The 24077-nt window shown below is 41.8% G+C and overlaps 1 protein-coding gene across 3 annotated transcripts in view; it reads right to left on the bottom strand.

The window, feature by feature from the left end:
* SHROOM3 (shroom family member 3) overlaps nucleotides 1-24077 on the bottom strand; it is a 433756-nt gene that overhangs the window by 189963 nt on the left and 219716 nt on the right. The window contains exon 1 of one of the 3 annotated variants that reach the window (XM_044304381.1): nucleotides 14961-15138. The exons of the other annotated variants lie outside the window; for them this stretch is intronic. The gene's annotated coding sequence lies outside the window, so the exon portion shown is untranslated. Of the gene's footprint in view, nucleotides 1-14960; nucleotides 15139-24077 lie in introns of those variants that run through there. 3 annotated transcript variants of the gene reach the window in all.

Genomic DNA, 24077 nt, shown 5'->3' with positions numbered 1-24077 from the left:
GAATTATGTGCGTTATTGTGGGCTCTTGTTTTTCACTATTTTACACAGGGTTAGAGGCTTTTTACTGGTATATACTGTATAATGAACACCTTGTTTTAACTAGAAAGTTATTCTAAGCCACATTAACTTTAGTCCATGATATATATATATATATATATATATATATACACACATATCAATAGTACCAGACAATTCAGACAAATAGGGCATTTTGGGTGATACATAGACATTTATATCATGCTATCACTCAATCAGGCCTATTAAGGCTCCAAAGGGCTGAACAAACTGATGTGTCCTCCAAGATGACACTTGCATTACCAAGAAAGTCAATAAAAATAGGTGTTAGCATTCTTAAAGTCTTATTTTTATCATCATTTTATTAGGTAATGGTAACATTCATACTGTTAAACACTGACTTAAAAACACTACACATTGAATTTTCAGATAGTCATCAAAGTACTTATTTGACTGTGGGAAAATGTATATAAAAAGTGTCATATTGTCAGCACCAAGTCTTTCTCTGTTATTACATGCAATGCATTTGGAACGTCTTCAGACCCTTTTACTTTTTTCACATATTGTTATGTTGCAGCCTCGTGCGAAAATAAAAAAATAAAAATTTTTACCCCATCATTCTGCACTCAATACCCAATATGAGAAAGTGAATACAGTATGTTAGAATCTTTGCTAATAATTGAAAAGCAGAAACTAAAATATTGCATTATCATAAGTATTCAGAGCTCAGCCAGAGTGACCATTGGGTTCTTTCTTACCAAGTTCTTTCTCCCATGATTGGTGGGGCAGCCATCTCTAGGAAGAGTCCTAATTGTTCCAGACTTCCTCCATTTAAGAATTATGGAGGCCACTGTGCTCTTGGGAACTTTTAGTGCAGCAGAAATTGTTGGTACTCTTCTCCAGATCTGTGTCTCCACACAATCCTGTCTCTGAGCTCTACAGGCAGTTCTTTAGTCCTCATGGCAGAGTAGTTGTTCTGATATTGTAATGACCGGTGTCACGCACAGGGAGGAAAACAGGGAAAGCCCTGCCCAAGGGAGAGGGAAAGGTGGTGACCCCTAACTCACCTTGCGGCTGGCACCTGACTGCCCTGACGTCCCTAGACGGGTTCCTCACCCGTGCGGCGATCACGTGCCTAAACCCTGGCTTTCCCTGAAATGAGCCCTAGATAGTGAACGGGCCGGTGGGATCGCTAGTCCGCACCACTGCACTAAGAGGGAAACACCAGGGAGAGGACAGACAAATACAGACAAACACAAACACCCAGGTGGACGACCACATCAGTCCACAAAGGTCCAACAGGGATCCGGAGGGTAGCGTTCTGAATCAACAGTCAGAGAACGCAGCAACACAGCTCCAGTGGGTCAGGATAGATGTCCAGGCAGGAAGCTCTATCTCTGGCAACCAGAGAAGTGTGAGAGGGGAATATAAGGAGGTTTGGGAGTGCTGGACAAGGAACAGCTGAGGAGAAGGAGCTACGGATCCCTGAGTGAGCCAAAAGGGTTTGCAAAGCAAACTCAGAAAGCTACCATAAGGAAAACAGCCCTATCTTAAATAGAGCGTGCAGCCAACCGCTGCGACTTCCTGACCCCGGGTATAACGGAGTCAGGCGTGGTTCTCGATACCCTCGTGACAGATATGTATTATCAGCTATGAGGTCTTATATGGACAGGAGTGTGTCTTTCCAAATCATGTCCAGTGAACTGAATTTACCACAGGTGGCCCCCAGAGCTAAGTTTCAAGTGTCATAGCAAAGGGTCTAAATACTTATGTCCATATGAAAAAAATAAAATAAAATTAATTTGGAATATATTTTCTAGGCACTCAATCCATTTCTGCATACATCAATTTTTCCCGGGTAGAGATAAAAGTCTAAGGGTAGGCCTAGCCTACGAAATAGCAAATAAAATGCTGCCTAAGGCTAAAAATATGATACCAGTTATGATTATCACTAGGTGTGGCCTGTCAAAAGTCATACAGCACAAAGATAAGAACAGCTAATGTTTGGTCTGTGTGATCTGTCTGCAGCGTGTACAGGGCACAAGGTTCACACACTGAAGGTAGACGTACTGGTAAATAGCATCTAGACTTAAAATGTCAGGGACTGGAACACTGACTTATAAAACCTTCAAGCATGATTTGTGTTCACTCAAGAAAGTGTAGGCAATGCATTTGAAGGATTGTGGATAAGCTGGGTGGAGACCAAACTGCATGGCTGCTTAAAGTCCATTACATCCTGGATATTACAGGATCTCTGCAAATGTTACTGTCTGGTCCCTTTACTTAACTAAGCAGTCATAAAAAGCGACATAAAAATTTAGGATAATCTATCTCAGCATATAGCAGATTTTCGTATTAAAAAGTGACAGCTGATGTTCATAGTAACAGGTAACATGAAAGTTATATGTACATATAGCTCAAATCTCTTGTACAACAAGAAATAACATAATGAAAATAAAAAATAATAATGAAAAACGAGCTAAAGATAGAGACCGATAGATAGACAGATGATAGATAGATAGATAGATAGATAGATCATAGATAGATAGATACCAAAAATGATTGAAACAAGGCAGCACTCCGGTCTTTAAAGTGAAAAAAGTCATCCTTTATTAAACCAATATGCATATTGGTGTAATAAAGGATTACTTTTTTTCACTTAAAAGACCGGAGTGCTGCCTTGTTTCAATCATTTTTGGTAACTATGGATTTTCTATCCGTAAATTCTTAAGGACATTGCACCTGGCATTGGAAGTGCTGGTCATTTTTGTTTCTTTAGATAGATAGATAGATAGATTATAAAGGTTAAAGGGATTCTGTCATGAGAAATTGGTCCTATAAGCTAAACATATGGCGATGTCCCTTGTAAAACACAGAATCCTAAAGTGAGTTTATTAAATGCCCCTGTGGCTCTATATTTCTTCGAAATGTGTCCAAGGGGACGTCTCATAGTGAAAGGTGCCCGGCTGCATCCATCTCGTTTAGGTGCCCAGCGCCGCCTTCAATGCTGAAATTGCCATCCTCCCTTTCTTTCGATCCGCCTACCTCAGTTCAACGCCGCCTCTCGTACGTCTGCTCGATTCAGCCAGATCCTACTAGGTATAACCTGATGCGCCCGTGGAGACTACTGGCAGCGGCCTCGTTTAGCGAAGGCTGTAATAGGGCAGTCAGTGGAGGTTCGAGCGAAGTGCGCCGGCCGGCGCATGCGCACTTCGCTAAACGAGGCCGCTGCCAGTAGTCCCCACGGGCGCATCAGGTTATACCTAGTGTGCACGCGCGGGATCTGGCTGAATCGAGCGGACGTACGAGAGGCGGCGTTGAACTGAGGTAGGCGGATCAAAAGAAAGGGAGCACGGCGATTTCAGCATTGAAGGCGGCGCTGGGCACCTAAACGAGATGGATGCAGCCGGGCACCTTTCACTATGAGACGTCCCCTTGGACACATTTCGAAGTGATTGGCAGGTGATATAAACGTCTTTTTTATGAATATAGAGCCAGAATATAGAGGGGCATTTAATAAACTCACTTTAGGCTTCACTGTTTTACAAGGGACATCGCCATATGTTTAGCTTATAGGACCAATTTCTCATGACAGAATCCCTTTATACATAATTATTATATATTACAAATTGCTGTCTTATAGGATGAAAGAAGCTTACAAAATCTCCAACAGCAAAATATTATTATTGAAGTAATCCAATGGCTTTTGTGACACATAAATATTTTCTTAATTTCTTTTCCAACTACAACACACTTTTGGAAGTTGTAAACCCAACAAGCTTGTCCTCTAAATTCCATTAGGGTGACTTCACATTTCTGCTTGGTTTTTGAGGATTTTTTTATCCTACCCATTGCAAATGAGAGTTTTGGCAAGATTGAACGTAATTTCTTTCCTCACTGCAGTTTTTAAAAAGCAAGCGGAAAAAAAACCACATGATATAAAAAAACAACGTAGCCCACTCAGGCAACAAATATTATTCAGTGGTGTGTCCCCTCAGTAGATTCTGTGAAGACATTCTCTCGGTAGACTCACCACAACCAGACTTAGGCAGTTTTCATGCTGCTAAACTATCTTGGTACTCAGAGACTTGTTAGAGCCACTCTGATCAAAGAAGTATCTATGGGGAAACCTCCTCTCAGTAGCATAGGCATAAGCCCAACTTTCTGTTTGGTGCCAACAAACTACCAGTACTTTTATTATTCCACTTTAATTCTGCCTCAAAACTTCCGAGCAAGCAGTATCCCACCATCTAAATGGTACAGGATTACTCTGTCACCAGATTTCCTCTGCACAGATTTTTTTTTAGAGATCTGTCCGAATCAAATCGCAAAAGATTTGGATAAGGCTAGAATATGATTTTTTTGAATATTCAAGATGAATTTGATTCCTTTACAATTGATTTGCTCATCTCTAACTGGGCATGATAGCTGTTGGTCAAATGAATGTTCAGTCGAAGCTTATCTTATGGGTATAGCTGCCTAACTTGCACCCTTAAAGGGTCCATCAATATTAAAATCCCAGAAAACCCCTTTAAGCACTTCAAGTAATAAAATATGGTTTCGAGAAAGTACAATTTTTCTGTCTCTTTAGATTAAAGGGAGTCTGTCACCACATTTTAACATTATAGACCGCTTACATAGCACTGTTGCATAACTGTAGATGATTCAAATGGTACCTTTGTTGTGTTCTTGTGAAGTTCATCCGAGGCAAAAACTGACTTTTATTCGTATGTAAATGAGGGCTTGCAAATGCCCAGGGGCGGCATTCACTTCGTTAGAGCCCCGGCTGCTCTGCCTCTTTTGCTCTTATCCCCGCCCCAGCCTCTGCCTCTGCCCACACTTCTCTTGCGTCCTCCTTCTCTCCCAGTGAGATCCCGCGCCTGCGCTCTCACTCGCTGGGCCGGGGCAAGCGCACTACGATGCCCATTGTGGGCACGGCATCACTAAGGCTACTGCGCCTCTGGTCCGCCTCCTTGACGCTGGTTTCGCGCCGTTGGCCGGGACATGCGCAGTAGCTACAGTGATGCCATGATGCCACAATGGGCATTGCAGTGCGCATGCCCCAGCCCAGCGAGGGAGAGGGCAGGAGCGGGATCTCGCTGGTAGAGAAGGAGGACGCAACGTAAGAGAAGAGTGGGGAGAGGCAGAGGCTGGGGTGGGGATATGAGCAAAAGAGGCAGAGCAGCCTGGGCTCTAACAAAGTGAACGCCGCCCATGGGCACTTGCGAGCCCTCACTTACATACGAATAAAAGTCAGTTTTTGCCTCAGGTGAACGTCACAAGAACACAACAAAGGTACCATTTGAATCATCTACAGTTATGCAACAGTGCTATGTAAGCGGTCTAAAATGTCAAAATGTTGTGACAGACTCCCTTTAAGTAACCAAATACTGTATTCACTTGTAGTTGCAGCCTAAGGGATATCCAATAATGTGTAGGTATTGAGGCTGTTAAATTGCATTTACTGTAATTGACGATAACTGAATTGTTGGACTATTCGATTAACCTTTCTGTGATCCCGCACATTAGACAGACAAGTTTATATTGAAATGGTTGGATTTTTAATGAAGTGAAACCCTAGAATCAGATGATTGCTGGCTATAATATCACACTGTGGTCAAAGTTATGCTTTTATTGTTCAGTTATGCTATTTTAAAACTGTCCTGGGCTATAAAAGATCCTCCTCAATAAAACACATCTTGGGTAGAAATATCCATTGTGGGGTAATTACAGACTTGAATATTACATCCCATATTGTGCCTTTTAAGTATCTACCTCTGGTCCAGTAGATATAATGGAAAAACTTAAGTCTAATGTATTAATTTTTTATTTTTATTTTTATCTAAACCCTTCTTTACTAGGGGTCTACCAAACAGGCACAGGCCTAGTCCTTGAGCATGGGCCCTCCACTTACCATGTGCCATTTATAATACTGCTGAGCAAATGAGCCTTTGAGACCCCTAAAGCTTAAACCCCAGGTACAAATGCTGTCTTTGCATTCCAATTTCAGCGATGACTGCCACAAGAGCGCTGTTGACTTCTGCATTTATACAGATTACAAGGGAGATTTATCAAAACTGGTGTAAAGGAAAACTGGCTTAGTTGCCCATAGCAACCAATAAGATTTCACCTTTTATTTTCAAAAGGAGCTCTGAAAAATTAAAGGTGGAATCTGATTGGTTGCTACGGGCAACTAAGCCAGTTTTCCTTTACATCAGTTTGCTAAATCTCCCCCTACATGCCTATATCATTGTACTAATGATGTGTCGATATTTAGCAGCAGGACATTTTACTGCAGGAAATTCAAATATTAAAAGGTATCTGCCAGCAAATGTAGGAGGGAGGGCATTTCTTTTCTTCCGAGATGACCAAACAATTTCAACTCTGTGGGTGCACCTGTGAAACAAATAGACTCTTGGAAGTTTATTTCAAGGAAATGTGTCATCAGAAAGTGACCTATTGTTTAACCTTTAATTTCTCCTGATGTTTTAGTACGTCATCGAGGCAGGAGAGCTTCATGGGGTGGGGTCATCAGCTGGTCCAGCTCCATACACAACGGGTGCTGGCTGTGTATTACAGCTGGCACCTGGGTGCAATGACCGACATCAAATATAACTCGGATCAGGGCCGTCTTTAACGCTGGGCAAAAGGGGCAGCTGCCTCGGGCCCAGTTGCTCATGGGGGGCCCAAGGCAGCTGCCTCTTGAGCTCCGCTGGCCACTGGTGATGTGGGGGGCGGCGGCAGGGCACAGGGAGATGAGCGCTTCCATTGTGGAAGCGCTCATCTTCATAGTCATCTGTATCGCCGTCCTGTATCGAAGTGCTGTGGCGGGGTAGGTAACAGCATCGGAACACCAGGGAGGAGACATCAGCTTTTCTCCCTGGGTGTTTCTTCTCCCTGGCTGAAGAAAGGAGAAGGAACGCCCACAGAGAAAAGCTGATGTCTCCTCCCTGGTGTTCCAATGCTGTTACTTAGCATACAGCGCCAGAGAATGTAACGGGGGCCACAGTGGCGCAACGGAGCTGCACCCATAAATAATAGTAAGTGCAGGGACATCCCCCATGTATGTCCTACATGTCCTGCTACTTAGTTAATAAAGTATGGACCCATGAAATGTCCTCCAGTAGTCAGCGGAGCTCAAGAGACAGTTGCCTTGGGCCCCCTTGGAGCCACACCGCCCGGGGCAGTTGTCCCTTTTGCCCCACGTTAAAGACGGCCCTGTTGAAGGGCACTATCTGCATGGTACTACTATTATCAGGGGTTTATTTGTTTCTGCAGTATAGCATTGGGAAGCACAGCGGCACAGTATTGGGAGTGGTAGGATGATTTGTCCAGAAGATGAGAGGATGATGGAAAAGTAGTAAACTAAGATTTAGTTTGTCAAACTGCAGAGACAAGAAATGGCTGAAAAATGGTGGTCTGGTCTTAAGGTCTGAAAGGAGAAGATGAGGAAAGAGAACATCTACATCAAAGAGACGTCACTGGATGTAAGAGGTATGTGGTGCTGCATTACCCTGTATGTAGGGGTGGAAGGAGGGTTTAGTAGTACAGTACTATCTGCACAATGTAAAAAAAAGAAGTTATCTGCAAAATACTATATATTTGTGTCAGAAGTTGTGCTTTTTTTATTTTTTGAATAATGATACAGCCATTTTATTTGATACTTTTGTGCTGATTCTTTTTTTTTTCTCTATATATTAAGGGACAAACCACAACAGCTAAACGTAGTAGTTCTGGTGTCTATATTATTTCTCTGCAAGATTTTTCATGTAAATACTACCTTTTCCGAAAAAAGGCAGTATTTACATTACTGCCAAGGAACACCTTTAGTAGCCACTCATCATTAATAAAGTTTACTACTCTACTAGGTGTGTGGATTTTTTTTTGTGTGTGTGTGTTGTGGTGGAGGGAGGGATTGCATGCTAGGGTGTGGGCATGTGGGATCCAGGGGGCCCAAGTAAATTCTTGCTCAGGGTCCAATCAATATTAAAGACGCCCCTGACCGGTCATTTAACCCCTCAGATACTGTGGTCAAAATTGTCTATGGCATCAGAACAGTTCATGCACACAAACATATTTTCTTTCTGTTTCCATTAAGTTTTTTTTTGTAGACCGTATGCGGAATTATTCATTTCAAGGGGGCCACAAAAAAACCCAGTAGTTACTCCGTGTGCATTCCGTTTCCGTATGTCTATTCCACAAAGAGACAGAACATGTCTTAATATTGTCTGCATTACGGACAAGGATAGGACCTTTCTATTAGGGGCCAGCTGTTCCGTTCTGCAAAATATGGAATGCACATGGATGCCATCTGTATTTTTTGTGGATCCGTGTTTTGGACTGCAAAATACATATGATCATGTGCATGAGGGAGGAGATTATGGGGCTGCAATCAGCTGCTATGACAGCCTTGGGCCCCGTAAAGTCTCCCAGGCTTGTTGTCATAGCGAACTGCCTGCAAAGCTGAGCCTGAGGCATGGCCTAAGATAATAGGTATCCCTGCATGCAAAAATATCTGATCTATTAAAATACAAAGATATTTTTCTTGCACAGTGAATTCTGTAACTGTAAAAAAAGAATTCCCAATTCACAGTTTTTGGTCATTTTGTCCCTCCCAAAAAATAATCGTACTTGCGGAATAATCTTTGTCATGTCATATTTAGTGTATAGCGAAAGCTAAAAAATACTAAACCTGAAAAAACATGCTGGAAATGCATTTTTTTTTTTACCTCACTAATTTTTTCTCTTCTAATTTTTCAGTAGAAAATATGCTAAATTAAATGGTGTACACCTTTGTCCTCTAAGCCTGTGTGAAATGCTGTGTGGACAAAAAAAGTAAACACTTGGGTCCTGGAATGCGAGGAGGTAAAAAAGAAAATTGGCCTCGTCCTTAAGGTGTTAAATCAAGTTTTTTTGTCACTTTGTTTAAAATTTTCTATCTATATTTAAAAAAGACAATCCGAAAATGTTCTTCACACTGGCCACTACATTTAAAAAATGTCAATGTTCCTATTCTTTGAGAGCAGCCACATGATCCACGGATAGTTTAGAGGGGACTTTAATAATTTCTATTGGAGAGTTTTCTTGGCATGCTCTGTGACTTGTTCGGAGGTCCAGAGGGAGTAGATAGGCTGTGACATCACCTTTTGAGAATGGTGGATTCTGTGTTATATCTGTCATTGTAATCCTTCCAGTTTTAATGCACTGGCTCTTAAAAAGGTATGTGTACAGAACAGGAACTCTCAACATATTATGAGACCTAGTGACAATTACCTGTATGGGTATTTAACAAAAAATAAGACAGTAACATGGAAAATTAAACTATCACCAGAATTTTTTTTAAAAAATATGTTCAACATGAAAACATGAGTTACATGATAGGACATTTGCTGATGACACATTCCCTTTAAAATGCAAGGTAGAAGTGCTTACGTGGACCATGTCATCTTAGGGCTCTTTCACACCTGCGTTCTTGTCTTCCGGCATAGAGTTCCGTCGTCGGGGCTCTATGCCGGAAGAATCCTAAACTGTTTTATCCTAATGCATTCTGAATGGAGTGAAATCCATTCAGGATGCATCAGGATGTCTTCAGTTCCGGAACGGAACGTTTTTTGGCCGGAGAAAATACCAGAGCATGCTGCGCTTTTTGCTCCGGCCAAAAATCCTGAAGACTTGCAGCAAGGCCGGATCCGGAATTAATGCCCATTGAAAGGCATTGATCCGGATCCGGCCTTAAGCTAAACGTCGTTTCGGCGCATTGCCGGATCCGACGTTTAGATTTTTCTGAATGGTTACCATGGCTGCCAGGACGCTAAAGTCCTGGCAGCCATGGTAAAGTGTAGTGGGGAGCGGGGGAGCAGTATACTTACCGTCCGTGCGGCTCCCGGGGCGCTTCAGAGTGACGTCAGGGCGCCCCAAGCGCATGGATAACGTGATCGCATGGCACGTCATCCATGCGCATGGGGCGCTCTGACGTCATTCTGGAGCGCCCCGGGAGCCGCACGGACTGTAAGTATACTGCTCCCCCGCTCCCCCGCTCCCTACTACTACTATGGCAACCAGGACTTTAATAGCGTCCTGGCTGCCATAGTAACACTGAAAGCATTTTGAAGACGGATCCGTCTTCAAATGCTTTCAGTTCACTTGCGTTTTTCCGGATCCGGCGTGTAATTCCGGCAAGTGGAGTACACGCCGGATCCGGACAACGCAAGTGTGAAAGAGGCCTTAGGTAATGAATATGCAAATATGGCTTATGTGAAATAAACTACAGTAACAATATATTGTTAAAAGGGTTGTATGGGACTTAAATATTGATGACCCATGCTCAGGATAGGTCATTAAATATCGAATGGTTGGGGTCCAACTCTTGGCACCACCATCAATCAGGTGTTGGAAGGGGCCTTGTCTTTGGCTTGTGATGTCTACACTGAGCACAGCTGCTATACCAAGCACTGTTGCTATACAATGCAAGGCGCTGTGTTCTGGTATACTATGAAGAGGCTGCATCACTCCCCTGGACCCCAACCAATCTGATATTGATGACCAATCCTAAAGATAGGTTATCCATATTTACCGGTAATTCACAGAAAACTCCTATAAACCTATTAGTACAAATACTACAAAAGTGGAGCAGCAGCATGTATATATAAAGCAGCACAACCAGGATTGCCAATCGGGCAGAAATTTCAAGAATTGTGTATAAATAAGGGTCCATTCACACGTTCGTATGTGCGTTCTGCATTTTGCGCACCACACATCGCCTGCACTCTCATAGAAAATGCCTTTTGTTGTCCCCAATTGCAGCACATTGCGGACAGCACAGTCCAGCCCCATTGAAAATAAATGGGTCCGCACCTGTTCTGCAAAATTGCGGAACCGATGCGGACCGATTTTGCGGACGTGTGAATGGACCCTAGGGGACTTTTATCCAGTGTCCATGATTTTTTTGAGGCTGGTGGTAAGTGACCAGGTCCCTGCTGGCAATATGTTCTTATCAGTATACTCAGCTACAGAAATGTATTACTTGTAATCTTTATAATTTATTATGGTTTTCCAATTTACAGATAAAAACTGCTGTCTGTCTGTGATTCTGATAATTTGTCCAGAAAAATAAAAAAATTCAGCTTGGCAAAACTGAGCTCAATAACCTCACTTTCTGGCAGAGAGAGACTACTAGTCGAGTTAACTGGTTGATACCTTTATAAGCAGGTTGGGCAAGGTTAGTTTATTCATTTTATTTAGCCAAGCCATCAAAAGAAATCATGTTTTACATAGAACACGTTCTTTGCTATTGCACAGATTAGCTTGCTACTATTAGCATTGGGGAAATATTCTCCTTTAGAATAGTTTACATCTAAAATAATATTTGTTGCAACCTTTTAAATAATTTTCCAAGATCACTGTAGCTGAGCCCAGGACCTTGTTATCACAGAGCCATGAAGCAAAATATTGCACATTTTGGAGTTGTCAATGGCTGGTCCAATTATGAGGAGTACAGTTTATTATTATGAGGGGATGTGGCTTCAATTATCATAAACATGGCCCTGATAGGGGGACAGAGATTAAGATATAGGGGGGATTTATTAAAACTGACATTGTATACATCAGTCTTAATTTGCCCTGTGCTAGCGGAAGATGAGACACATTTATTAAGAGGTACAATAATAATAATATTGTTGCATATTCCACTCTCCGTGCATCAGAAATGAAATCTACTCTGGCCAGGAGCTGAAGTAGATATCTAACATAATGAGCAACAAGAGGTCCATGGCCCACATTCTCCCGCCTATGTCCCAACCACTTTTCAGAAAGAAAAGGCTAAAAAGTTAGTCTGTGATGTGGACCAAATATGCCCATTGAAGTCTATTGGTCCATGAAAAAACACTGACACAATATGCAGGGGCAGACTGGCCATAGACTCTACAGGGACTAAGACCTCTTCAGGCCATCAGGTATGTTACGATCTAACAGCCTTAACATTAATTTACAAATAGGATAATCAGGTATTTACGTACCCATCCGGATACCAGAGATGCCCTACTGCTTTCAACTGTATCACCACTGGCAGGATGGTGATACAGTTTAATACTATGATGGCACAGGAGCCTATGGCTTCCTTTCCCGTCGTTCAACCTCATAGGAAGCAGGCCACTAGACTTCAAGCCTATGAAGCAGTGTATAAATGGCACAGGAACCCAGTCATCTCAGGATCCAGGCTGGAAGAGGCCTGTGGCCTGCACTGCATATGGTATGGCTGAGCCCGTCTACTTGTGTTGCTCCCACCTTCTGTCAATTTGGATGGGCCACTTATACTCTTTTTTTCCAGGACCACTTTTAGTTGCCAGTCTGCCCCTGACAACACAGATGACATCTGTGTTCTGTCAGTGTTTCACAGACCATTAGTAGGAGAGGCTTTGGAAATTCATTTTCAGTTGAAAAGTATATGTGGAATACAGATGACAGGCAGACCAAACAAGGATTCTTCATGGACATTTTTCACTGAGGAACCACTGACCATCTTGTCACAGATGTCATCATGGGCATGGAAATCTGAATGACACCTACTAGTCATAACAATTGCTGGAATCAGCTACAGACAATAGGTGGAAAGTGCCTATGGCTAAAAAGCTTTTGTAGTCTATGACCATCCTTATCTATCAATGTGTTTATGAAAATCAACAATGAATGGTGGCTCCCTGGTTAGCACTGGTGACTTGCAGCGCTGGGGTCCTATGTTTCAATCGGGAACCCTGACCAGGATCATGTCCATCAATATTATTCTATCAATTTACTTCTATGGATGTATTTGGATAGGATTGGAATAATCTCTTATTTGACATCCTGTGATATAGTCATACATGAGTATATAGTTATCTGGCTATTATTATCTAATTGAGTCTTTCACTTTAAGATGGATGTATTGGACCATATTCACATAACTGTATTTTTGGTCCTCACCCGATCCATATATTTTTTATTTTTTTAGGGATTCGATGCGAACCCATTCATAAAAAAAAAAATGTGGACCACACACCTTGTCCTGTGTTCTGCAGCCCTGCAAAAAAAGATAGAACATGTCCTATTCTTGTCTGCAAAACATAGACATTGTCACAATGGGTGACAATTGTCACAAACGTCACACAGACATCATCCATATTTTTTGTGAATCCGCGTTTTTCAGACCGCAAAATACATACGGTTGCGTAAATACACCCTTATGTGCTCTAAGTGTATGCATGCCGATGACAGTTCAGTAAATCTAGCGATGTGCTTCCGGGATTTGGGCTCATGTGCCAGTGTGAGCAATCATATGATGGTGTGTATAGAAGCACGGAAGAATGCGCAGAAGTGTGTCGTTTATTTTTGAAAATGCCGGAATACATGTGACTTATTCATTACGGCTTCTACTAGTCGATTGGTGAATAGCGTCATATCTCCGCCCTTTGGATATTTAAATAATTGTCAATGATGAAGATGAGATAAAATATATACTATATTATGAATATGGGAACTATATTAATTGTGATAAGGGTACGATATAGTGAATATACTGTAGCATTTTTTATATAATCAATTTATGCATGTATTTTATGTATTTATGGTATGTATGAGTTAATGAGCACTTGATAATGTATGGAGTTGTCAGTATTACATTGCTTATAAAAGATCCTGAGATAAGACTGAAACTTTGTGCCAGTAGCATTATTGTATAAAGGTGTTTTTGTTGGACACTATTCACATTGTAGAGCTGCAGATCTTCCTTTTTTGTGTCATGGAAGAAGAGATGGTTGTGATTATGATAATCAATAATTATATATATGTATATATTCAATATATATTGTATAAATCCATATCTATTCATACCGTGTTAACTATTTTTAATATTTACTAGCTTGCTCATTAAATTAATTACTGCAATTGCAGGAAATACTTGCACTGGGCTTGCTGCTTGAGATAACTCTAATTATATGCTGGCAGATAGGGATAGTTCTCCATTAGCAAGCCATTCGTACAGCAGTTCTTGCAGAGAATACACTGTCATAACTCCCAACTTTTGAAAATCACAAAGAGGGACAATATACGTAAAAAGTGATTTATAAAATGTGAAGACGGAAACACACATTCATAAACAGAATACGATCAAGCTCATCAAAAAGTTACAAGGGAGGGTCCAAATCCAGGGCAATTACAGGGTTAACAGTGATTAGTGAAACAGGCACTCCTTGGATAAGGGAAAAGTAGGCAATACATAGCAATGCTACGGCACCTAGCCAAATACAAAATATGTGTTGGAAACCAGAGCACCTGAATCAGCCTTTAATAAAACAAACATGCCTTTGATAGTTATGTGTAACTAGTAGGAGCATTGTTTAATATTGAATATCATAAGACAACACCTCACAACATTCATCACAGAGCTGACACATTAAACAAAGATGGCTGTATGGCCATACTGGCTAGTTTATTCATTCTATATCTATGACATCTATTATGATGGAGAGTGGTCCTGAGAAATTGAAGCTCTGGAGCTTTTCAGTATGCAAAAACCAGTAACCATTTGTCTGCCCAGTAAGGTGCCTTCAAAAAGGTGTGGAGGTCTTATTTACCAGAGGTGGCCGTTATCCATGGCAGCAGCTCCCAAGTCACAGGGGATATTGTGCCACCTGTGACTGATCCTTTTTAGTGTAGACACAGCAAAAAATACCGTCAGCTCAGTCATAACATATTACATCTATGATATTTATCTATTTCTGTCTGTCTCTCTATCAGTCTATCTAATATCTATCATCTCATATATCTGTAGACTAGCGATAATCCATTGTTCTATTTAGATAAAACAGAAGATAAAGATCTAAAACTCTTCATCGTGAGGCAGAAGAGACGCAGATTAGCAGCACAGCATTTTTCATAAAGTCTTACAAGTATCATATTTAAAGAGCTTTTACCTCAGGAAGAGAATCTCGTCACCAGCTCTTTTTGAGCTTCCATCCTCTGTAAAATGAACTTCCAGCACCACGGTAGACTGGCAACCTCCACGCAAGCATGAGAAACCAAACACTGGACCAGAAATCAAACAGCTACCAGTGACGAGGCACAACAAAGCGCACGCCAGGTACAGGTGTCTAACAGCAGAACACCTTCAGCATGAAATCAGTAGCAGCACAGTACAAAAGGCAGTTCAAATTACTGCTCAGCGGCCAGCCAATCCTCAACGAGGCAGGTCTTGCTAAGAAGAAACCGTGACGTAAGGGGAAGTGCTCCAGCAGAAATGAAAAGGAATTCAGTTTCAGTAATGATTTTTCATTTCAGAAATCAACTGCTGTTTCAAAGGGAAGAAACCATAAAAACTTTGGACAGACATAACCTGTTTCCGCATGAATCAGTTTATGTAGAAGAACTTATCTTCATCTTATAACCAAAGCATCTGACCATCTCAAGCAATGGGAGGGTGTAAACCTCTTGTTGTCTACACACATCTTATTATCATTAAATGGGTTGGCCACTTTCTGACGACTGTTGACCAGTGTGCATGTAAGATGACTATAAGGCACCTACTAATATAGCCTTTGTTCATATTATGTGCCGTTTGCTATATTTCACAAGCCATGTCTGCCTAAAGGTACTGTCCATAAGATGGCTGCTGATGGAGAGTCATGTGACCAGACTCAGCAAGTTGGAACCTCGCAAATCATGCGCTGCGAAGGCAGACCATTCTGTCGCTAAAGTCCACACACTCTCCTGGACATGGTTAGACAGATGGCCCTGCTGACATTGCTGGTCATTTCAATTTTCAGAGAAATGATGTTCATAAATGATCACTCGCATGAATCATGAGAAAAAGGTAGTGAATAGTGATCTGGATTAATTAAAACTTAACTTTTACTTTTGATACGCTATAAAATATATCCCTCAAAATATACTAGAGGTTGAATGTAAAATACAGTTTTCCACAGTCCCACACTCAGGGGGGCTCCTTGGAAACAAAAACAGCTGTGTCTACACTTATACAATATACAATATATATTTAGTTTCAGACACTAAAGGGTGACAAGAGCTGATAAGCACAAGCACCTTAGGTGCACAAAGACGAGGTAGCAGTAATCAGTGTATACTGGCACCCTATGTGCACAATTCAAGCAATAATGCGGAAAACAACATATAACAGTGTATACATAATGCACAGCGGCATAAAGAAAAAACAAAAAAACACACAGTGTTTAGGTGCAAGAAGATACCGTGCAATGGAAATGCACAGCTGCACCTATGTCATAAAGGTAACATCAATGCCTGCGGCCCCAATTGTGTACCGCAACGAAGGGAGGGGGTCTTTCATCTGTCCCTTTCTCTTTTCCCTTTCTGTTTTGCACCTACCTGTGCATTCTATTCCACTTGGGAGCCATCTATCCCAATGGTTCTTGTACCTGCTGGCGAGTCCTCCTCCCAGCAAATGCTTGGTGTTGAACACCGTCTCTGGCAAGCGAAACATATTTTAGCCCACTTTTCATATTCCCCTGATGAGAGGATTGTTTCTGCCTCAGAAACGTGCATGTTGGGATCTTTTCAGGGCAAAATAGGGAACGCAATTCCAGGGTTAGGTTCCGGACGGAGGCCCAACTAGTGGGACACACCGTGGTTAAATTAACAGGGCTATTGTAGGTCCCTGAGGGTCGTCTAGGGACAAATAGGAACATCTTCCTGTGATCCCCCCATATCGTGAAGACTCCCTACCATCGAACCGGACCACCCTACCAAGAAACAACAGAATGGAGGTGTCTGAAGAGCCCATCACCTGTAGGGTAGGACACTGGGTTTCAATGGTGCTGCCGTGCACCTTTATGACATAGGTGCAGCTGTGCATTTCCGTTGCACGGTATCTTCTTGCACCTAATCATTATGTGTTTTTTCTTTATGCCGCTGTGCATTATGTACAGGTCCTTCTCCAAAAATTAGCATATTGTGATAAAGTTCATTATTTTCTGTACTGTACTGATAAACATTAGACTTTCATATATTTTAGATTCATTACACACCAACTGAAGTAGTTCAAGCCTTTTATTGTTTTAATATTGATGATTTTGGCATACAGCTCATGAAAACCCAAATTTCCTATCTCAAAAAATTAGCATATTTCATCCGACCAATAAAAGAAAAGTGTTTTTAATACAAAAAAAGTCAACCTTCAAATAATTATGTTCAGTTATGCACTCAATACTTGGTCGGGAATCCTTTTGCAGAAATAACTGCTTCAATGCGGCGTGGCATGGAGGCAATCAGCCTGTGGCACTGCTGAGGTGTTATGGAGGCCCAGGATGCTTCGATAGCGGCCTTAAGCTCATCCAGAGTGTTGGGTCTTGCGTCTCTCAACTTTCTCTTCCCAATATCCCACAGATTCTCTATGGGGTTCAGGTCAGGAGAGTTGGCAGGCCAATTGAGCACAGTAATACCATGGTCAGTAAACCATTTACCAGTGGTTTTGGCACTGTGAGCAGGTGCCAGGTCGTGCTGAAAAATGACATCTTCATCTCCATAAAGCTTTTCAGCAGATGGAAGCATGAAGTGCTCCAAAATCTCCTGATAGCTAGCTGCATTGACCCTGCCCTTGATAAAACACAGTGGACCAACACCATCACTGACTGTGGGTACTTGACACTGGACTTCAGGCATTTTGGCATTTCCCTCTTCCCAGTCTTCCTCCAGACTCTGGCACCTTGATTTCCAAATGACATGCAAAATTTGCTTTCATCCGAAAAAAGAACTTTGGACCACTGAGCAACAGTCCAGTGCTGCTTCTCTGTAGCCCAGGTCAGGCGCTTCTGCCGCTGTTTCTGGTTCAAAAGTGGCTTGACCTGGGGAATGCGGCACCTGTAGCCCATTTCCTGCACACGCCTGTACACGGTGGCTCTGGATGTTTCTACTCCAGACTCAGTCCACTGCTTCCGCAGGTCCCCCAAGGTCTGGAATCGGTCCTTCTCCACAATCTTCCTCAGGGTCCGGTCACCTCTTCTCGTTGTGCAGCGTTTTCTGCCACACTTTTTACTTCCCACAGACTTCCCACTGAGGTGCCTTGATACAGCACTCTGGGAACAGCCTATTCCTTCAGAAATTTCTTTCTGTGTCTTACCCTCTTGCTTGAGGGTGTCAATGATGGCCTTCTGGACAGCAGTCAGGTCGGCAGTCTTACCCATGATTGCGGTTTTGAGTAATGAACCAGGCTGGGAGTTTTTAAAAGCCTCAGGAATCTTTTGCAGGTGTTTAGAGTTAATTAGTTTATTCAGATGATTAGGTTAATAGCTCATTTAGAGAACCTTTTCATGATATGCTAATTTTTTGAGATAGGAAATTTGGGTTTTCATGAGCTGTATGCCAAAATCATCAATATTAAAACAATAAAAGGCTTGAACTACTTCAGTTGGTGTGTAATGAATCTAAAATATATGAAAGTCTAATGTTTATCAGTACATTACAGAAAATAATGAACTTTATCACAATATGCTAATTTTTTTAGAAGGACCTGTATACACTGTTATATGTTGTTTTCCGCATTATTGCTTGAATTGTGCACATAGGGTGCCAGTATACACTGATTACTGCTACCTCGTCTTTGTGCACCTAAGGTGCTTGTGCATATCAGCAGAAAACAGAAGAAAAGAGCTTAGAGTACCAATAATTAAAAAAATATATACGTTTTTATTAAATTCATGATAAAAAACACACATGTAGTAAATATCAAGGACAGGGTAAGGGAGCAGGGAAAAAGAAAACGAGCGCCATCCTGGACGGACACACTGGTCACAACGTATAATGGTCTATCAATAGGGTTACTGCAGATATGGGAAAAACAACTGATAATGTATGGTACAATGACCAACCCATAGGTGCAGACCTGATGAATAATTTACTGTAGAGGGTGAGTGGAGATCAAAAAATGGTCAAGCCGCCATGGCTATAGTGCATAATATATGGTACAAAAAACATAGGTCATACGAGGTGTAGACAGTGTACCAATAAATCAACAATGATGGACCAAGCGAAATAGCTCAACGTTGGCAGCACATAGCCATGGCTGGGAACCTGTGATCAAACACTCACCGATATGGGACCAAATGTGAACGGAAAACCAGGATGGCGCTACCTATGTTTTTTGTACCATATATTATGCACTATAGCCATGGCGGCTTGACCATTTTTTGATCTCCACTCACCCTCTACAGTAAATTATTCATCAGGTCTGCACCTATGGGTTGGTCATTGTACCATACATTATCAGTTGTTTTTCCCATATCTGCAGTAACCCTATTGATAGACCATTATACGTTGTGACCAGTGTGTCCGTCCAGGATGGCGCTCGTTTTCTTTTTCCCTGCTCCCTTACCCTGTCCTTGATATTTACTACATGTGTGTTTTTTATCATGAATTTAATAAAAACGTATATATTTTTTTAATTATTGGTACTCTAAGCTCTTTTCTTCTGTTTTCTGCCGTTATGCTCGGAGCTTGTACCGAGTTATTTTCTTTCGGGTGTCCCCCTATATTTATTTATTATACGGGCACTGCCCTTGTTATATATGCTGGGGGACTTCTGGGGTCGTTTTCTTCTCTTTCTGCTTGTGCATATCAGCTCTTGTCACCCTTTAGTGTCTAACACTGATTGTATAAGTGTAGACACAGCTGTTTTTGTTTCCAAGGAGCCCCTCTGAGTGTGGGACTGTGGAAAACTGTATTTTACATTCAACCTCTAGTATATTTTGAGGGATATATTTTATAGCGTATCAAAAGTAAAAGTTAAGTCTTAATTAATCCAGATCACTATTCACTACCTTTTTCTCATTTCAATTTTCCCATTTGAGCCTGTGATGTCTAAATATATGATGAAGGAATGCCACAGTTCCTACCCCGGTGCCTAAATATCCACATTTTGTTCTCTGCCTGCATAGCTTGCACACAGAGATGGTTTTGTCAGCCAGCAATTTTCAAAGAATTCCCACACAGGAGATGCCCAACAGAGCTGCCACTATATGAGCTTTCTCTAGGTTTGAAAATTTGTTTCACCGGACTCCAACAACAGTAGCCTCACCTGCTCCCGAACTGACCACAGTATAAGTAGATATGCCCCTGGCATTTTTTTTTTAGATGTACTGGCCATATGTCAGCCCCTCCCTTTATTGCCACCACAATCCTGCTCCTATGATGTTATCATCTCTTTGATGTCATGGAAATCTTGACCTTTCTCATGTTTTTCATCTCTATATTGTCCCCAAGTACACGTACCACCACGGCTACCAGTGTCCCTACCACCACCATGGCTACAAATGTCACTACTACCACCATCAACACAGCTTTACTGTATATTTCAGTCATCATGCCATCCCCCTCCTCCACCTTAATTTCCTCCTTCTGGTAGTGCAAATGCTGACTGTTGTCATACAACTTACCAACAGGAAGACTATATGAAATATTTTCTTAGCACCAGAGGTATTGACACTTAGGAGAAAAGAAGGCTGCCAACTAGGAGGGTTCGTTGAAGATAGAGATGATGGAAAATAAATGCTTCTATCAGAACTCATATTAACTGTTAAGGGCAATAAACAAGGAGGAATGCAAGCTACAAGGTACCACAATGTGAGGCAAAGAAGGGTCAAAGACAAGCCAAAGTCAGAAACACAGGAACGCAGGGACAAGGGAGAATGGCGTAAACACTGTAAACACTAGAGAGCCACAAAAGACTATAATTGGCAATGGTCAAAAGCAATAGGGGGTTTAAATACGGAGCCAGGTCCCTGGACCAGAACCTGATTGGCTAGTGAACTTACTCTCCCATAGGTCAGCCTAACAGCAGAGCATGTAACTGAGCAGATGGGCTGTCATTCAGCCCACTGCTCATCTCCCCCAGCGAATGCTTGCTGTGGAGAGAAAGAATAGCATTTCACTCTGAAACTAAGGAGGTGGTTGCATCACTGGGGGTGTGGCTCAGTGGGTCTCTCCTGGCGTGCTGGTGCTGGAGCTGAAGATCGTACCACTGGCGCCTGGACAGGTAAATTTCTTACATTGCCCCCCCCCCCTCTTAAGAGGGGCCACTGGACCCTCAACATAGGGAGAAGGCTTAGATGGGAACTCAAGATAAAACTTCCTTATTAAACGAGGAGCATGAACATCCCGAGCAGCGACCCATGTTCTTTGCTCAGCACCATTTCCCTTCCAAAGGATATGGTACTGAAGGGTGCCTGAACAATATGAGAGTCAAGAATTTTGTCCACCTCATACTCTAATTCGCCTTGGAATACAACAGGATCAGGAGATTTAGCTCGAAGAACCACAGGAGGAATATATTTCTTAAAGGGAACCTGTCACTGGGATTTTGTGTATAGAGTTGAGGACATGGGTTGCTAGATCGCCGCTAGCACATCCGCAATACCCAGTCCCCATAGCTCTGTGTGCTTTTATTGTGAAAAAAAATAAAAAGATTTGATACATATGCAAATTAACCTGAGATGTGTCCTAACCCTGAGATGAGTCAGGGACAGGACACATCTCAGGTTAATTTGCATATGTACCAAATCATTTTTTTTACACAATAAAAGCACACAGAGCTATGGGGATTGGGTATTGCAGATGTGCTAACGGCGATCTAGCAACCCATGTCCTCAGCTCTATACACAAAATCCAGGTGACAGGTTCCCTTTAAGAAATGATTTATGGAAAGCATTATGTATCCTGAATGAAGATGGTAATTGAGGATGGAAAAATACCAGGTTTATTATAGAGGTAATCTTATATGGACCAATAAACTTAGGAGCAAGTTTACCAGATGGGACCCTAAGACAAGTTCTCCCAAAACAAAATTCGGACCCAAGTAATGCTTCTTATTCGCTTGAAACCTTTTCTATTGATTTTGACAATCAAATACAAAGCATCTCAAGAACTGTTCCAAAACCTGGTTGACCCTTTCAGTTTGACCATTTGTCTCAGAATGGAACGCCGAAGAGAAGAACAGTTTTATTCCCAACCTTTTGCTAAATTCTCTCCAGAATTTAGAGACAAACTGTACCCCATATCAGAGACAATGGACTTAGGAATCCCATGAGGTTTAAGAATATTATCAACAATAAAAAAAATTGCTAATTTTTTAGCGTCAGGGAGCTTCTTTAATGGAACCAGATGACACATTTTGGAAAATCTATGAATGACTACCCAAATGACAGTCTTTCCCTGGAAGGAGGGAAGATCTGTTATAAAATCCATAGAAATGTGAGTCCAAGGTCTCTGTGGAATGGGCAAGGGACAAAGTAAGCTCGCAGGATGTCTACTGGGTACCATGGCCCTCGCGCAGACCTCACAGGCAGAGTCAAAGGCAGTTACATCTCGTGACCAAGTAGGCCACCAATAGGATCTAGAAACCAGATGTTTAATAGCTAGTAATTCCCAGTTACCAACATCATAACTCCTCTCAGCAGAGGAAAATTTTCTTAAAGAGAAAGCATATGGTAGCAGATTTGTTGAGGATGATGACCCCTGAGACAATACAGCTTCCATTCTTAACTCTGAAGCATCCACCTCAATAATGAACTGTTTGCTAACATCAGGTTGAATCAGTGCACTAATGAAACTCTCTTTCAGGGCCTCAGTGCACCAGGAGACCAAGAAGACCTGCCCCTTTCCTGGTTAAGTAAGTAAGCAGTTAAGCATTGACTGAGAAATTCCTAATACATTTTCTATACAAATTTTCAAAGCCAAGGAATCTCAGAAGGGCTTTGGGGGAAGTGGGTCTAGCACAATCAACTACAGCTTGCACTTTAGTGGGGTCCATATAGAATTTTTGAGGTGATATATAACCCAGGAAAGATACTTTTCTTACACCAAAACCACATTTACTTAATTTAGCAAACAGTTGGTTTTCTCTCATTTTCTGAAGAATCTTTCTCACATGAATAATATGAGAAGCCTAGTCAGAAGAAAAAATTTAAATATCGTCAAGATAGACAACCACAAACAGACCCATCATTAAAGAGGTTTTGGAAAACAGGGCATTGCACAGCCCAAAGGACAAGTTCAATAGCACAATCAAGAAATTTGATTTGTTCTGAATTAATTTGTCACAAATTGCGATAAATTGGGTATACCCAGGGTACTCTGCCTAATCATATGCATCCTACTTGGTGGCCCAATCTCATTGTGAAGGCTTGGAATTTAAACAGCAGGGACAGTGTAAGGAGAAGGTATTACGTGTATTACGTTACACATTTGCTGTGGAATTACTGTGCGCCAGCATTACAGATCAATAAAAGCGTCAAGTCTAATTTATTGCTGTGGGCTTAACCGTGCAGTGCCCCAAGATTCAATTATTGGCGCCATGACAGAGTGAGGATGGTGGCAGCAGCAGTAATGGTCCCATGACAGAGTGGGGAGGGTGGCAGCAGCAGCAGCAGTTAGGCCTCGTTCACACTTCAGTGTTTAGTCAGTGATTTCCATCAGTGATTTGTGAGCCAAAACCAGGTACAACTCTAGACACAGAACAGGAGCAGATCTTTCCCTTCTACCTCATGTCTGTGGAGGCTCCACTTCTGGTTTTGGCTCACAAATCACTGATGGAAATCACTGACCAAACACTGAAGTGTGAACGAGGCCTTAGACGGTGTTAACATCACTGTTTATGTTTCAGTTCTTCTGATCCGTAAGAAGTACATAAAACAAAAAAACAAACAATCTTGTATTTTGAGCATCCATGAAGCCTCTTTCAGATGGTCAGCATTTTGTCAGTGTTTTGCATCAATATTTGATCAGCAATTGTAAGCCAAAAACAGGAGTGGGTCCAAAACAGAGATAAAATGTAATGGAATTATTTGCATCTTATCTGTGTGTTGGATCCACTCCTGCTTTTGGCTTACAAATTCTGTTCAAATACTGATGCAAAACACTGGCCAAATACTGACTAAAAAAATGTATTAGCTACAATGAATTTGGATTAAATTGGTGGAGTGATTTGTGTAGTTCATTCCCATAACCAACGATACTCTTTCCTTATGGCAATAATCCAGCTGCCATGTTTAAACCATCCAGCAAGTTCG

This window comes from Bufo gargarizans, chromosome 1 (assembly GCF_014858855.1).
Source record: "Bufo gargarizans isolate SCDJY-AF-19 chromosome 1, ASM1485885v1, whole genome shotgun sequence".
NCBI classification, from domain to species: domain Eukaryota; kingdom Metazoa; phylum Chordata; class Amphibia; order Anura; family Bufonidae; genus Bufo; species Bufo gargarizans.
This window is presented reverse-complemented; position numbering and strand designations above follow the sequence as displayed.